The sequence below is a fragment of the Microtus ochrogaster genome, chromosome 6 (assembly GCF_000317375.1).
Source record: "Microtus ochrogaster isolate Prairie Vole_2 chromosome 6, MicOch1.0, whole genome shotgun sequence".
NCBI classification, from domain to species: domain Eukaryota; kingdom Metazoa; phylum Chordata; class Mammalia; order Rodentia; family Cricetidae; genus Microtus; species Microtus ochrogaster.
Genome location: NC_022013.1, coordinates 59,418,840 through 59,434,683, shown reverse-complemented (window position 1 = coordinate 59,434,683; position 15,844 = coordinate 59,418,840).

Below are 15,844 nucleotides of genomic sequence, written 5' to 3'. Positions count from 1 at the left end.
CACGTGGCTCCCAGTCCTAACCCTCACCTGCCTGAGACTCAATTTCAAATCCCTAGGAACTGAAGTTGAATAGTTTCCTTTCTCCAAACGGTTACAGTATGGGAGCAGACATGTGGAATACCAGTGTGGGAGAATGGTTTTCTAAGACCCCAGCAGAGCTCTTGGAGTTTCCACTGGAAGGGAAAGACTGGGTTGAAGCAGAGGCTTAGAAAAAGTCAGAAACACCCCTAAGCCAGGCACTCAGGGAGAAGGAGAGGTAAAGCCAAGGGCTGGTAGGGGCAGGAGTGTGAGGTTCCGAACCACACCAGGAGAAAGTGCACATTTTCCTGACAGTGTCTTCATTCTTTTGGTTGATGTTTGCCCAGGTGACCCACAGGACGATGTGGGATAGCGGAGGAAGGGCAGAGCCGGAACACTCACAGAGGCTAAGCAGTGTCTCTAATTTTGATGTTGCTGCTTCATGTGCTTAGAATACACGAGCTCTGATAACCCCACCTTTTCCTGGGGGGAAAATGGTTATGCAGTGGTTCACAGCTGTGCTCAGCAAATAACTCAGGCCCAATGCAGAAGCTGCCCACTAGGGAGCAGAGTGACTCCTTCCAGAAGTGGACACATGGAAGGAAAACACACTTGGGCTCTTCATGGTCAAAGTCCTGAAAGTCAAAAACGTCACCAAAAGTGACAAAAAAGAAAGGCTCCAGGGAACAACTTGATCCACCTGAAGCTGATGTTATAACAGAAACAACAGAAGTCAGAAGACAATGGAGGCTCATGTGGGCCTCCCCATCTGTGTCGGACTGTTGACTGGCTTGATCTTGGGCAAGTCTTACGCAGGCAGTCACAGCTTCTGGGAGCTAATGAGTACAGAGTCCTGTCGTGCCCAAAGGCACTGTTTGACCCCTGTTCTCCATGACCTCTGACTCTTATGATCTCTCTACCCCTCTCCAATGAGGTTCCCTGAGCTATAGACAGTTGACAGTGGCTGCTACAGGAAGTGAGAGTTGGCTTTCCCCGGAGGGAAGGTCCCTGGTAGGTTAGCTATGCTCTGGCGGATGACCCCAAAGCTAGGAGTATATGGGCTGCACTTACCAATCTCAGGGATTAAAACTGAGACAGAAAGACAAAAGAAAAGGAGAAATGGCATGAACATGGGAAGAAAATGTGGACTCCAGGAGAAGCTGGAGGGGATGGAGAAGCTGGAGGAGATGGAGACGATGGAGGGGATGGAGAAGCTGGAGAGGATGGAGACAATGGAGGCACATCGCATGTGCATATGAAATTCTGAAAAATAAATGTCTTAAAATGTAGGATAATTAAAAACTTAGATAGACGGTGGAAAGATATCTTTAACCTCCTTTAAGAAAAATAGCAAGAAAATGTTAGCCCATTTATATATTTCTACAGCCAGCGAAGAAGACTGAGCATAAAATAGTTATTTCAGATAAATGAGAGCTGGGGCCACTCATGTCCAGAGGGCTTGCAGTAAGAATTCCAAGAACCTTCTCAAAGCTAAAGGAGAATGTCTCTATCAAGGGCAGCAACCAGAGCAGTGCTGGTATCAACACATGAGGGGATTTTGCTCTCGCCCTGATTTCTCTAAACCAGTATGAGTATTTAAAGGAAAAAATTGCATCATGCACTTTAGAGTTTATGTCACTTATAGATTATTTGGAGATGGTTCTCAACTTTATGCTCCAGCCTACAACTGTGCTGTTTTACAATGATGCAAAATCACTGTGTGTTCAACAGAAGCCTTGTAGCAGATTAAGGCTTAAATCTTGTCCCAAGCTGGGGATGTGTGTTCCAGTCCTTTCCCATGATTCTAGGCGGCGACAGGAAGTGGAGCTCCCATCAGTCATGAGGGGGACAACGCAGGCCTGGGTACATTGTGATAGGAGTATTTTCAGACGCAGATACTTGATCATCTCATGACCTGCTCAGTTCTCCAGTGTCCATAGGCTTTGGGGGCGAGCGCTCTGCACTAACATAGTGCTCTGAGCCTGGGAAGGGAGCCTCCGTGCTGGGGCGCTGGGGACACAGTGCAGTGGGGTGCTTGGTGTACAAGCATAAGCACTCGAGCTAGGATCCTCAGAACCCATGTAGAAACTGGTGCAGCAGAGCCCACCTGCAGCCTCAGCTGACTTATTTTGTCATGTTAAAACAGGTTAATTCTACACATTATGTAATAATGGAAAGACTGGGAAATGAGATCTAAAGTTGCTGCCCTGCTGACGGCTGCCAAGTGTGTAAGAACACTGCACTTTCTCCTGGGTTTGCCTTAGCATATGTTTCTGTCTCGTTGTTGTGTTTTGTTAACGTGTTGGAGTCAGGGTCTGTACTCTGCTCTGTTCCCCACATTTGTGGGTGTTGTTTCACTGGAAGGGGCCACAAAAGCCTCAAGTGTTCTCTCTCCAGAGACTCCCTGTCCTCTTTAACTGCCCCCCTGGGCCTGGCACTATGCAGGGTTCACATCCCCTGCCTTTGCCAAGCTCATGGACATCGCTCCCACCCCTGGGACTGAAGCACCATGCACAGCGACACACACCTCAGGTTTTCTTTGGGGGAAGTGGGAGAAGAAAACAAAAGCTTTATGTTAACTCTTAAATGCCTGTATAAAGCCTTGTGGCTCATGAGACATTCCTAGAAATGGCGTCTGTGTGGTTTAGGTTTTTGTCAATTTGACACAAGCTAGAGACAGTCATCTGAGAAGAGGGGAATCTCAGCTGAGAAAATGGCCCCATCTGGCTGGCCCCGTGGCATGGCTATTAGGCATTTCCTTGATGGCTGATTGAAATGGAAGAGCCCAGCCCACTGCGGGTGGTGTCATCCCCTGCCTATTAGGTGTATAAAGAAGCAGGTGGGCAAGCCAGGAAGCAGCACTCCTTCGTGGTCTCTGCTTCAGCTCCTGCGTCCAGAGTCCTGCCTTGAGTTCTTGCCTTGGCTGGCCCTGAGGACAGGCTGTAAGCTAAATAAGCCATTCCTTCCCCCAAGTTGCTTTTGGTCATGGTGTTTTATCATCATAATCAAAACCCAACTAAGACAGGGTCCTACCAAAGGAGTATCAGGAAATCTGGGATATCCACAGTGGGATATAGAGGAGAGCTGGCTTCACAGGGAAATTGTAGGAGGAGGGCCCGCTTGTTCGTTCCAGCCACCTGGCTAGCTTAGCTCTGAAATAATCACACATAAACTGTATTAATTAAAACACTGACTGGTCCATTAGCTCTAGCTTCTTATTGGCTAACTCTTACATTAATTTAAACCATTTCTATTAATCTGTGTATGGCCACGTGGCTGTGGTTTACCTGTTAATGTTCCAACCGGGATCTGTCTCTGGCAGCTCCATGGCGTCCCCTCAGTGACTCTGCCTCCTTTCTCCCAGCATGCCATTTACTTTTCTCCGCCTACCTAAGTTCTGCCCTATCAACAGGCCAAGGCAGTTTCTTTATTCATTAACCAATAAAAGCAACACACAGACAGAAGGACTTCCCATACCAGGAAATGACCCATGGTAGGGGCCATATAGGGAGCTAAACCTCTTTCAACAGCATGGAGAGCCATAAAGAAAATAAATTAAGGCACCTTTGTCAGATATCAACCGACCTTCATGACTTTATTCTGAGCTCTAAACCTTTCCACTGACATACAGAACTGGAGTCGGGTGGTAGGCCAGAGGCAGAGAGCTGGCCTAGCATGCACAGAGCTCTGGATTCCAACCCAGAGGAGTAAAAAGTGGGGAGAGGAGCAGAAGAAGGAAGAGAAGGAAAAGAAGAAGGAAGAGGAGGAAGAGAAAAAGGAAGAAGAGAAAGAGAAGAAAAAAGAGGAGCAGGAGGAGAAGGAGGAAGAGTTTATCACTCAGCAAACTGATAATCAAAAGCTAAACTACTTGGGCCAGCAAGATGGCTCTGTGGGTAGAAGTGCTTGCCCTGCAAGCCCAACAGCCTGAGTTCATTTCCAAAACCCACAGCGGAAAGAGACAACTGAATCCCAAAAGTTGTCTCTGACCATCGGTTGTATATCTACACATCACTTGTATACACACACACACACACACACACACACACACACACACACACACTAGTTTTGTGAACATTAAAAAAATAAGCAAAAATCATGAATATGTACTTTGCATCCAGATTCAGAAAAGACTGGAAAGGGCATGGAAAAGTTCTCACTACTGTTACTTAGCAGAGAAATGTAAAATAAAACTGCATTGAGCTATACGGGCCTCTCCTGCTTTCTGCATTGCTGGTAAGACTATGTGGACATCATAGCTTTTGTAAATACATCAGCAGCTCCTCATGAGGTAAATATACAGAAGATATGATCATATTCCATTGAATATATACATGTCATTCTCAAAGAATAAAAAAAATAATTTATAAGTCTCTGACTTTTACACAAGTACCGAATGACTCCACTCTCAAGATGATAATGCATGAACATTCATAATAGATTCATCATTTTGGCTGAAAAACAGAAGCAACCCAAATGTCCATCCTATTGGTAATGGGTAAACAGATAATGGTAAATTCATTCAATATGTCAGCTTAGCAATAAAAAGATTGCAATGATTGAGCCACACTGAAAAATGAATGAATCTCACAGACATTGCAATTAATTTTTTAATGTACAAAAACACTCATGTCAAGCAAAATTCCCAAGTGGGTAAAATGGTAGTGATTTTGGGTTTTTTTAACATTTTTAATCATTTATTTTTTATTTTATGTGCATTGGTGTTTTGCGTGCATGTATGTCTGTGTGAGAACGTCAGATCATGGAGTTACAGACAGGTGTGAGCTGCCATGTGGGTGCTGGGAACTGAACCTGCATCCTCCGGAAGAGCAGTAGTTCAGTGCTCTTAACTGCCCAGCCATCTCTCCAGCCCGGTAGCCTTTGTTTCCATGAAACTTTCTGAAGTGGCAAAAATATGACTACCTCTCAGCTTCAGAGGCAACTTCTCAAAATCACAGAGGCAAGGGATAGAGGTTGAGAGCTGTGTAGTTCAGCTCCACCCTGTGAGCCGGCCCCTGAGGCCAGGGACACCCAGCTGCAGCACACAGACCATACACCCAACTGCAAGCTCCAAGAAACCTGGGGGAGGGAGAGGGTGGGCGGCCGGAGTATTTCTCATCAGGGACCCCTTGGGGACCAGATGCCAGAGTCCTCATCGCAGACCTTCTTGTCACTCAACGCTCCAGTGACCTGCCTCGCTGACAGTTGAAAGAGACGAATCAGACATTCTGAGTAGCTTGGCTTTGGAGAAAAGCGGAGGGAACCAACGGTCACAATCAGCGGCTCTGGGAGGCAGGAGTTAATAGGGACACCGTACTCTGTGCAGTAAGCAGCCCCCCCTGGGAGCAGTGTGTTGTGGGTGATAGAGCAGAAAGACCAAGTGTATTTCCGGTCTTGGATGTGAGCTTGGTCGAGGTTGGAAGCCTCTCTGACAAGGAGTCTCCCTCGAGACTATGTGAAGGCCGATGAAATGGCCAAAGGAAGGGGCTTGCCTATCCCCTGCCTCAGGGACAACCTCTGTTTGCAGGGACAGAATTCAGCTTGGGGCTTCTGCTGGGCACAACCCCTCTGTCCAGGGGCAATTGCTAGGAAGGGAAGCTGCGACACCTTAAGTGGGACCTGCTCCAGGGCCCGTCTCTCGTGCCAACCGCGTAGCTCCCCAACAAGCCTACCGCCAAAAAGCTTGCCCCAAGCTCAGCACCATCAGCTCCTTCCGGATGTCCTGCACCTGTTCTGAAGAGGGCCACAGGAGGCCTGGAGCAGGAGGGACAGGAGCTGGCCCACACCCCAGCTTCGGGGGGCGGGGGCGGTTAGGGTGCATACTCTCACCAAGGCCTGCACACTTAACCACACTGAGGCTGTTTCCTCATCTGAAATGGAGGAACTCATCACTGGTCCATACAGACTTTGTGTCTGTGAAATCAAATATTGTAAACTAGCAGCTGCCCTGGACCACATGTCATGGGCACCTACTTCGGAGCACATCAGAGACTTTCTGTAGAGGGCATTTTCGGAGCCTTCAAGGGCCCACCAAGAGGGAACCACCTCCTTGGTCCAGGTCCTTTGTTCCACGCCCTCCTTCTGAATTTCCCGGCCAGATCCTCTGCTCCATTCAGGTCATCTCGTTCTCCTTTATATGGATGCAGCATTCACAGTGTGAGACCTGTCTTTGTGTATCCAGCGTGCCTAGACTGACTTGACTGACGTGATGTCAGCTATCTCCAATGGGTGTCTTGTTCGGAGGGAGTGTGAGGTAGTGGGCCACAATATGCTGGCCAACACTAGTTGATCCCTTTCAACCCTTCGCTGCAGAGAAGAGGAAGCTGCCTGGCTGGCTAAGCCACCACACTGCAGGACCCCAAACATCAGCTTCACAGTCTAAATCTGGAGTAGCAGAGATAAAAATAAGAACAAAGCGTATTGCCAACGGCAGTGTTCAGCACACCGTGTGTATCTGTGATGCTGACGGTAGCTGTTGAAGCCAATCCAGTCCCTCCTGACTGGCAGGGGGAAGGCAGGGCCAAGAGACAGATTAATTACTTTAGGTCATTCAGAACAACAGTACATGTGGGCAAAGCAAAAGACTCTGTGCATGGGATTAGTGCAAAGCAGACAGGATCCAGGATGAAGGAAGTAAAAGTTGTTTATTATTATTATTAAAAATTTCCACCTCCTCTGACTTCCTCCCCCTCCCTCTCCAGTCCAAAGAGAAGTCAGGGTGCCCTGCCCTGTGGGAAGTCCAAGGTCCTCCCCCCTCCATCCGGGTCTAGGAAGGTGAGCATGCAGACTAGGCTCCCACAAAGCCAGTACATGCAGTAGGATCAAAACCCAGTGCCATTGTCCTTGGCTTCTCAGTCAGCACTCATTGTCCGCCACATTCACAAAGTCCGGTTTGATCACATGCTCCATCAGTCCCAGTCCAGCTGGCCTTGGTGAGTTTCCATTAGATCAGCCCCAACGTCTCAGCGGGTGGGTGCACCCCTTGCAGTCCTGACTTCCTTGCTCATGTTCTCCCTCCTTCTGCTCCTCATTTGGACCTTGGGAGCCCAGTCCAGTGCTCCAATGTGGGTCTCTATCTCTATCTCCATCCATCGCCAGATGAAGGTTCTATGGTGATATGCAAGATATTCATCAATATGGCTGTAGGATAGGGTCAATCCTCCTCTAGGGTTTATTCATGTCAAGCAATGCCTTAATATAAAAGCTAAGGAAACCGGCTTGGAGCGAGAGAACTGGCTTAGTGGGAGACCAGGTTCTTCATATGTGCAAGGCCGTGGGGCAGATCTTCAACCCAGAAAAGAAGGAATGGGAAGAGAGGGGAAAGGAGGGGAAGAGAGAAGAGGCAAGGAAAAATGAACCTAAAAACCATCGGGTTTGCACAGCCTTCTCTCTTCCCCTGGCTCCTGAGTGCTCTATAATATTTTACTTCACTTTTCTCATAACTGACTTTCTGATTTTGTTAGTTAATTTATTTGGCTTTCCAGTAATTTTCTCCGTGAAATTAGTAGTTGCATTCATTCTTATACCCAGTTAAGATATTTGTTCTATGAAGAGCAAAGAGTTCAGCGTAGCTGCTCCCCTTCCCTCTTCCCTCTCTTGTCTTACTTTGTTTACTGTGTTTATATCACCATGGTTAAAACTATTTATGTTAACTACTTGTTCTGCATATTGTAGGTCCTTTTTTGGGAACTAGTGTTTTGCCAGCGTGTACGTACATGCACCAAGTGAGCGCAGTGCCCCCAGAGGCCAGAAGAGGGCATCACATCCCTTGGAACTGGAGTAAGGAGCTTCCTTGTGGATGCTGGGCTCTCTGGAAGAAGAACAAGTGCTCGGAACTGCAGAGCCATCTCTCCAGCCCATATCCATGCAATTAAATTCTGTATAATTGATCCAATTCCTATGCCATTCACACTTTAAATTCTGGGACCTTATAGCTAAATAATGTAAATAATGCAGATTAAAACAAAGGCAGTGCATAGCAATTATTTATTGATTACGTCTAGCCACCAGGGACAAGTTCAAGGTGTTGTCATGAGTCTTCCCAGCTCCGTGTGTGGCCATGCCAGGGGCAGCTTAAAATTGGCCATGCCGGGGGGGATTTACACTGTAGGAATTGGGAAATGCTACAAACAAGGGCTTGGTTTATTGTTTTGGTCACTAGACTTTTAAAAAATGGATAAAGACTTGGATTCTGTTTGTTTCAGCTCTTTCTCTTCTCATTTTACCACTTCACCGAGGATTGTGTGTAAAATATATTTCGATCATATTCCCTCCTTCCTCCCTCCTCCCAGATTCATTCCCCTTCCCAACCCACAAAACTGTGCCTGCCCTGTTTTTTAAACAAGTCAAATTCATGCCGCCCCCATACTCTCCGGTTTGTAGTCTTTGCGGAAGGGTGGTCAACCCACCCTAGGCCTCTCCCTTCAAAAAGCTAGACAAAGCAAAAAACCCTGACCCCTCTCCCGGCTGCTATCATTCACCAAACACAGCTCCGCGGTTGGGGTTGGAACTCGGTGCCCGCCTCCCCCCCCCACGCTGGTTTTGTCTGGCTCCAGCATTCCCAAATCTTGTGAATGCTGTCTCAGTTCACAAGCGTACACGTCCTGCTGTGTCCAGAAAACAAACACCTCAGTCTCTTGCCATCATTCCACCCCTTCCACAATGATCCCTGAGCCTTGGGGAACGGGGAAGGTAGGAGGAATTTACTAATAAAATAGATGAAACTTAAATTGCTCTGAATTGATAAACTCTATAATGTGAAAGCCACAGGAAACTGGGGGAGTAGTCTCCAGTGTTTGAAACTGTTACCCCAAATCAGCAAAGCGACTTGTACCGTGGTCAAACGAGTGGAACCCAACCCTCACGGAGCTGGAGGTGCGAGTGTCTTCCATCTGAGATCTGTAGTGTGTGAAAAGGCCAGCTCATCACCAGTGGATTGCAGGTCAGGGTTTATGCCTGTGAATCTACTGGGTAAGCTGTGTGGACTACGATGTGGGCCTATCTGTCAAATCATGGGTAAATGAAGACATAGCTTAACTCAGACACCAGAGTTGGGCAAAAATAAATGAAAGCATTAAGAATCAATCAGCCGTGCAGAATTTCTAATGAAGAGCACTGCATGCTCCATTGTTTGTAGAGAATTGCTGCCTATCTTTTATATTAGCACATTTATTTCAATTTATTTTTATTTATTCTTTTTCTGCCAGGGAATGAGCCCACAGCCTTGTGTGTGCTACATGATCATTCTACACCCAGCCACATTTCCAGCTTTATCAGTAAGTTTATGATAAACTCAGCTGTTCTGGATACGCAGACAGACAGACAGATTTATCCCTCGGCTTCCTTGGTGATTAGATCTGGAAGCCCCAGTTGTCACCAAAACCTACATATGTCACCGTCCCTTCTACAAAGTCATTTGCATAGAACTGTACCTACAGCCTCGGATATTTGAAACCCCCTCCAGATGACTTTCCTACCTAATGCGATGTAAACACTACGTGGATCCTTCCTATACAGCCTCTCAGCTAGATGAATGCCAAGAACATTGTGCACCTGTGCTCAGTACAGAGAGGTACACACGTCTCTGGGTACTATTCATCTGAAAAAAGGGTACAAACCTGCAGAAACAGATGGGGAGCTGAACGGTCTGCTACCACCAAAATCTCGAGCCCAGAGCAGATACCGCTTTCTGGGGGACTTATCTGACCTTCCCATCACATCACCTAAGAAAGCAGAAGGAAATGAACAGAAATGCCCTTCCTCTTTTTCCCAGAGCCAACGTGGTCCAAAGGTGACAGGACCGTCCCAGAGGACCGCAGAAGCAGAGGCTAAGAGGCTGGGGCGAGCCACCCCCTAGGACCTTCTACCCTCAAAGGACTGCCTGCCCGCAGCTCTCTCAGCCTCTCGGCATGCTTGTGAGACTTAAAACAATATCACAGCGAGGGTATGCAGGCCCAGAGGAAGGCAGAGCGGGAATAACTCTTCTCACGAGAGGATTCACCATCCCCGCTACCAGGCCCCCATAGAGTAAGTGACTCATGACAATAAGGCCACTCATGGGAGACTGGCCCCACCGGGAGATGCTGGGCAGTAGCCAGCCTAAACCAGTTCTGAAGGGTGAGGATGGGACAGAGAGGCAAAGCCACTTCTGCTTTCTGTTCAGGGCCACCAAGGCACCAGCCCAAGGAGCAAATTTGAATTCTGAGACCTCAGCACAGGCTCACTTCAAGTTCTGAGAGGAAATGTGGATGTTCTCATGGTAGCTGTCTTGGCTTTCTGCTCCTTTCTTCCAGAGGAGCTGTGGACTCAGTGTGACCCAGTCACTATCAGCTCGGACACTGATAGCCTTTTGTTTCTAGACATTTCTGAGAAGAAAAAAAAAATCACCCTTATTTCTCCTGGTGTAAATCCATCCTGAGGACATGAGCCAGTACCAGTGGGGACTTTTGTATTCGCCTCAGGCGCTTGTCAGTGGTGGGAAACTGAGGCTATATATGAAAAGCAGATTCCTATGTGGAGCCGTGTTCTCTAAGTGAGGGAGACAAGCTGAAGGGGAACATTTCAGGAGACTTTTAAAATTGCACGCTCGGCCGTCATTCGGGCTCCACAGCAGAGGTTACAGTCGCGGCTCGGTTTGCAGCGCTCGGTTATAGAGCTCAGCGTGGCTGTGCGCACGCGCTCTGGGTTCGGAGGGCCAGGTCTGAGCAGCCTCTGTCCCTCCTCAGCTTGGCCCTGGGTGTGTCACTTCAGCTTTTTACCCTCCAGCGTCCCCATTGGAACACGAAGACTATCACACCCTTCTCTCCGAGCTGTTCTGTGGGGAAGGACACTGAAGGACAGGCTACCTGAGACCGCAGCTCCCTAGCCCAGGAGCCTTAAGTTCAGAAGTCCTCAGCAGAGAGCTTGTTTCCCTTACACACTGTGACCACAGAGCTGCGAAGAAGCCTCATTCGACTCCCCAAGGACCCTAAGCTGGTTCTCATGGGCCGTGCCCTGTAGATGGAGACCAGTGTAAGCGGGACGGACAACCACACTCTTCAGGAACCTCGCATGCTCTCTAGGCACGAACCTGGCAATGCCTTGCTAGAGATACCGGTGTCTGTTTGGCCCTAGAAGTACTGGAACAAACTGCCACCTGCCCAGGAGAGCAAAGAGTGTCCCATCTAAAGCCTCGAGCTGCAGAGGACCATGGGACCCCAACACAGCACACAGGGTGCGTTCTTCTGCCCTTCAGGGTGTGGGCCCAGCGCTGCCCTGGCCTGACACAGGCCGCTGACCCAAATGTCTGCATGATGGACAAGTGTGTCCTTCATCTGGCTCTGTGCGCACCCTCCAGAGGAGAAGTGACTGGATTCAAGGGCTCTGGATTTGCATCAGGTTCAGCAGTGAGAAGTAAGTTGTGCTTAGGGTGGGGCAGTGCGTCCGTCCCCAGGGGAGATTAACTACGGAAGCGAAGCCCTCCAAGCCTTCCTCTCAGACCGGATGAGTTTCGCAGGCTCTCCACAGGCAAGTCTCACTTTCCGATTACAGTAGACCCCACGTTCAAATTCACATGTGAAAGGCATGTACAGCCAACAAGTCTGTGCACGGGACGGGTGCATAGATGTCACGGCAGTGTTGACAATGCTCAGTCCCTCACGGCAGCCTGGAGATGCTTCACACGACTGAACAGCTCACTTCCTCTCTCAACAGAGAGGCCCTCCACACTGGCTACTAGAGGGAGAATAATCAGTAGATTAATCCACACCATGTGCATTCATTTTAGATTTTTAAAAATAGAAGCTTTATTTTCTTAAAAATAATTTTACTTACATTTTTATATTAACCATCACATATTATCAATCTTTTTAAAAGATCTAGTTGTTTTTATTTTCTGTGTGGGTGTTTGCTTGCAGGTACTAATGCACCCCATGTGTATGTGCCCGAGACTGCCAGAAGAGGGCATCAGCTCCCCCAGAAGTGATCGGGAGGAGTCTAATGTTGGTGCTGGGAGCTTAACCTGGGCCCTCTGTAGAGGCAGGGTCTATTGTCATGGTGAAACGCCAGGGCCAAAGGCAACTGGGGAGCAAATGATTACCTCATTTTCCACCCCCAGTCATACTCCATCCTGGAGGGAAGTCGGGGCAGGAACCTGGAGGCCAGCGCTGGGGCAGAGACTGTGGAGGTGGGGGGCGATTCCTACTGGTCTGCTACCCACTAATTGCCAAGCCTGATTCCTTATACCACCTGAGACCACAAGCCCAGGGGCAGCACTGCCCACAGTCATCCGGGCCCTACAACTTCCAGGACGACATGGTGTGGGCATTTTCTCGGCGAGGTTCCTCTTCGCAGATAACTCCAGCCTGTACCAAGCTGGCAGGAAAAGAATGAGAACAGGACGGTGGTAAGTGCTCTCAACTGCTGAGGGGTCTCCAGTTCCCACACTTACCTTCTGACTCTCGTGGAAATATTTATAAATGTAGCAGTAACCACGGCATGACAGCTCCCACTAAGTGCACACAGTAGGTCAGAGTAGACGGCAGGGCAGCTGGCGGGCATTCACTCTGTAAGATCTGTGCTAAACCCTTGCTTTAAAAGTGCTCATAACTGCCCAGCATGGCAGTATTTACTCTTGTAATCTTGCCACATACGAGGCTGAGGCTGAGATCAGAAGCCTGTGCATCCCTGCGCACAGGTGTTTATGTCTGTGTCTCTGTGTGTGAGCGTGTCTGTGCGCGAGTGTTGGACCCCCCACATCGCTGGTGAGGACCGCGGTGGGTGACAGACTGCACTGGGCAGAGAGAGCTTGAGTGTGGAGTTTTACTGAGAAGAAGGTATTGAGAGGGGACAGGGGAGGCAGGGAAGGGAAGACAAAGAGACAGAGAGAGAGAGAGAGAGAGAGAGAGAGAGAGAGAGAGAGAGAGAGAATCCAAGATGAGCTAGCTGTCTCTGCAGGAAGACAGAGACCAGGAGTGGGACAGAGCTTGTCTCTTAAAGGGACCTTTCTTTGCACCTGCCTAGAGTCAGAGCTGCTTGCCATAGCAGAGAGGTTACTGTGCCAGGTTTCCAGAAAATACTAACAAGTGTGTCTGTACATTTGTGATGTTGTTTAGTTGTTTGTTTGTTTGCTTGTTAGCACATATGTAGACTCACTCATGTTTGTCCAGTAACACATGCGTGCAGTGTCCACAGGAGCCAGAAGAGGGCACTCAGTACCCTTGAACTGTAATTGCAGGCAATTGTGAGCCTTCCCTGGTCACTGGAACCCAAAACCTGGTCCTGTGCAAGAACAGAGTGCTCTCAACCACTGGGCCATTTCTCCAACCCCAGACTCGAATGACTTTGCTTAAAACAAGGGCAAACCTTCTCTCTCACTTCAAAATCATGTGAGAGCTATTTAAAGATAAGAGATTTTCCATGGAAATTTGGTATACAAATTGAATGAACGTAAAATACGCCTCAAAGTTTGAAGATGTAGTATAAAGATGATATAATACACCTCAATCAACAGTATTTATACTAATGACATGTTGAGGTGACATTTTGCAAGTGTTGTTTCACGTGACTCCGTTAGAAAACTGAATTCTCCTGCCTCTTTTTACGTGGTTAGTAGCAAGCTTCACCCCCACATGGCACGGATATTACAGTTCCCTAGGCACTGGTTGAGGCTCATCGTAAAGCACCTGTCTCCCATGTGCCAGGCCCCGGGTGCCACCCTCAACCCTTCAAACCGTGAAGCCTGCCTGGGGCACCGGAAGCATCCCTGCATCCCATGTCCTGCTCTATGACCGTGTGATCACGGTCCAATCTTGTCCTGCCACACTTTGTCTCGTCCACATTAAGATGTTTCTGATTTACCAGGCTCACTCGGGACCTCCTGGCGCTGTGCAGGTCAGCCTGAGCGGAGACGGGACCGTCCAAGGCGTACATCGCTCAGCCTCCAACTCTACTGGCTACCTGGGATTGGCCATGCCCACCATTAGCCTCTGAGGCCCAGTGGGAATGGGGACAGGACAGGACAGCACTTCGCCAGTCCCCCTTGAGTCCCGCCTGCCCCAGGATGTTCTTCTCATCATCCTGTCACAGCCTATTTTAGAGTTTCTGCTGTGAAGCGCTACCTGACTACAGCTGAGGCCAAAGCTGCTGCCTGGACCAGAGTGGGACAAGGAAGGCGCTGACTGCGCCCGGAGTGTGCGTCCTCCGTGACTTATCCTGCCCCTAGCCTTTCCCGTGCAGGATATGGGCTTCACCTAGTTGTTTTTCCAGCTAGTCCCCTGCGCCACTTGGAGAACACGGAGCCTGTCCTACTAAGAACTAGTGCCCCTTGTCAAAGCACTGGGGAAGGGGGGCACAGAGGGAGGGGCGGTACGGAAGACCACATACACCCTAAACAGCGTGCTTAGAGCGCCATCTTGTGGCTATTATTGTCAATTACAGACAGGAATGTTTAGTATGTCCTTTTTCCTCTTTTTTCCAAATCCATGCATACTTTGTTAGATATCATTATGATGATATTCAATAAAGGATGTCTTTGTGATTCTCCTCCCCCACCCCTCCACGCCTCTGGGGTCCCTGTTTCCTCGTCGTAGGCTCTCACTGATACTGCCTCTTATCCGTCTCCTGCGTCCTTTTGTCCCCTCCCATCCTTTGCCAAGGAACATCACTCCCTGATGGGCTCGTTTCTGGGTTTTTAGGTTTTACCCAAACTTACACTTGTTACACACAAACACCTCGTGGGAGAGGATCTTCACACAGGGGCACATACGGGTTGTTGTTGTTGTTGTTGGTGGTGGTGGTGGTTTTTCTTTCTGAGTTTTGGTCACCTTACACTTTGCAGATCCATCTGTTTCCTGAAAATTCATGATTACAATTTTCTTCACAGATGAATAATACTGTTTTTAGATAGCATGCAAGACCTGATGTCTTATGCACATATAACAGTATAAAATTCCATCACTTCTTTTCCTTTCTCGTGCCAAATACCCTCCTTTCTACGTAGACAGCGTAAGAGGAGAAACTATGTTATTTGGAGTTAATACACTCTGCACATCAGTGGGGGAAGTGTCATATTTTGCCTTCCCCACCACTTCTCATTCCTTTTTTTGCATTTATACTGTGTATCATATGCAAATGAAATATGAATATGCAAATATTAATGTGTATATACATATGCATAAAAGAGAAAACCTGTGCTCTTTGTCTGAGTCTATCTTATACTTGACATGATTTCTAGATCTAACCATTTTCCTGCAATGCTGTAATTTCAGGTTTTTATTTTAGTAGTAGTAGTAGTAGTAGTAGTAGTAGTAGTAGTAGTAGTAGTAGTAGTATGTGTGTGTGTGTGTGTGTGTGTGTGTGTGCGATGTGTAGAGGTAAGACCTGTGTGAGTCATGACTGAACATGTGGAAATCAGATGACTTCTTGCTTAAATGGCCTCTCTTGTGCCTGCTGTGCTGGTAGCGCAGTTTGGCTGGCCCACCATCTCCAGGCTAGATTCCCGTCTCCACCCCTATTTTTGACACTGGAGAGCTGAGATTACAGATGAAAACTGAAACCACGGCACCTGACCATAGGCCCCAGAGGTCAAACTCGTGTCTTCAGGCCACCAGAGTCCTCTCTCTCCAGCCCAGAGTTCCATTTTACAGCTGAATCAAATCCCATTGTATGTACGGACCACATTCTCTTTATTCCTTCGTCTGTTGATGGACATCTAGACTGGCTCCATATTGGTCACTTTCCCCATTACTGCGATAAAATGCCAGACAAGAGGCAGTTTAAAGAGACAAGGGCTCATTTTGGCTGTCAGCTTGAAGTCAGGGAGGGGTGTCAGCAGCCAATGGGGCTCTTGCTT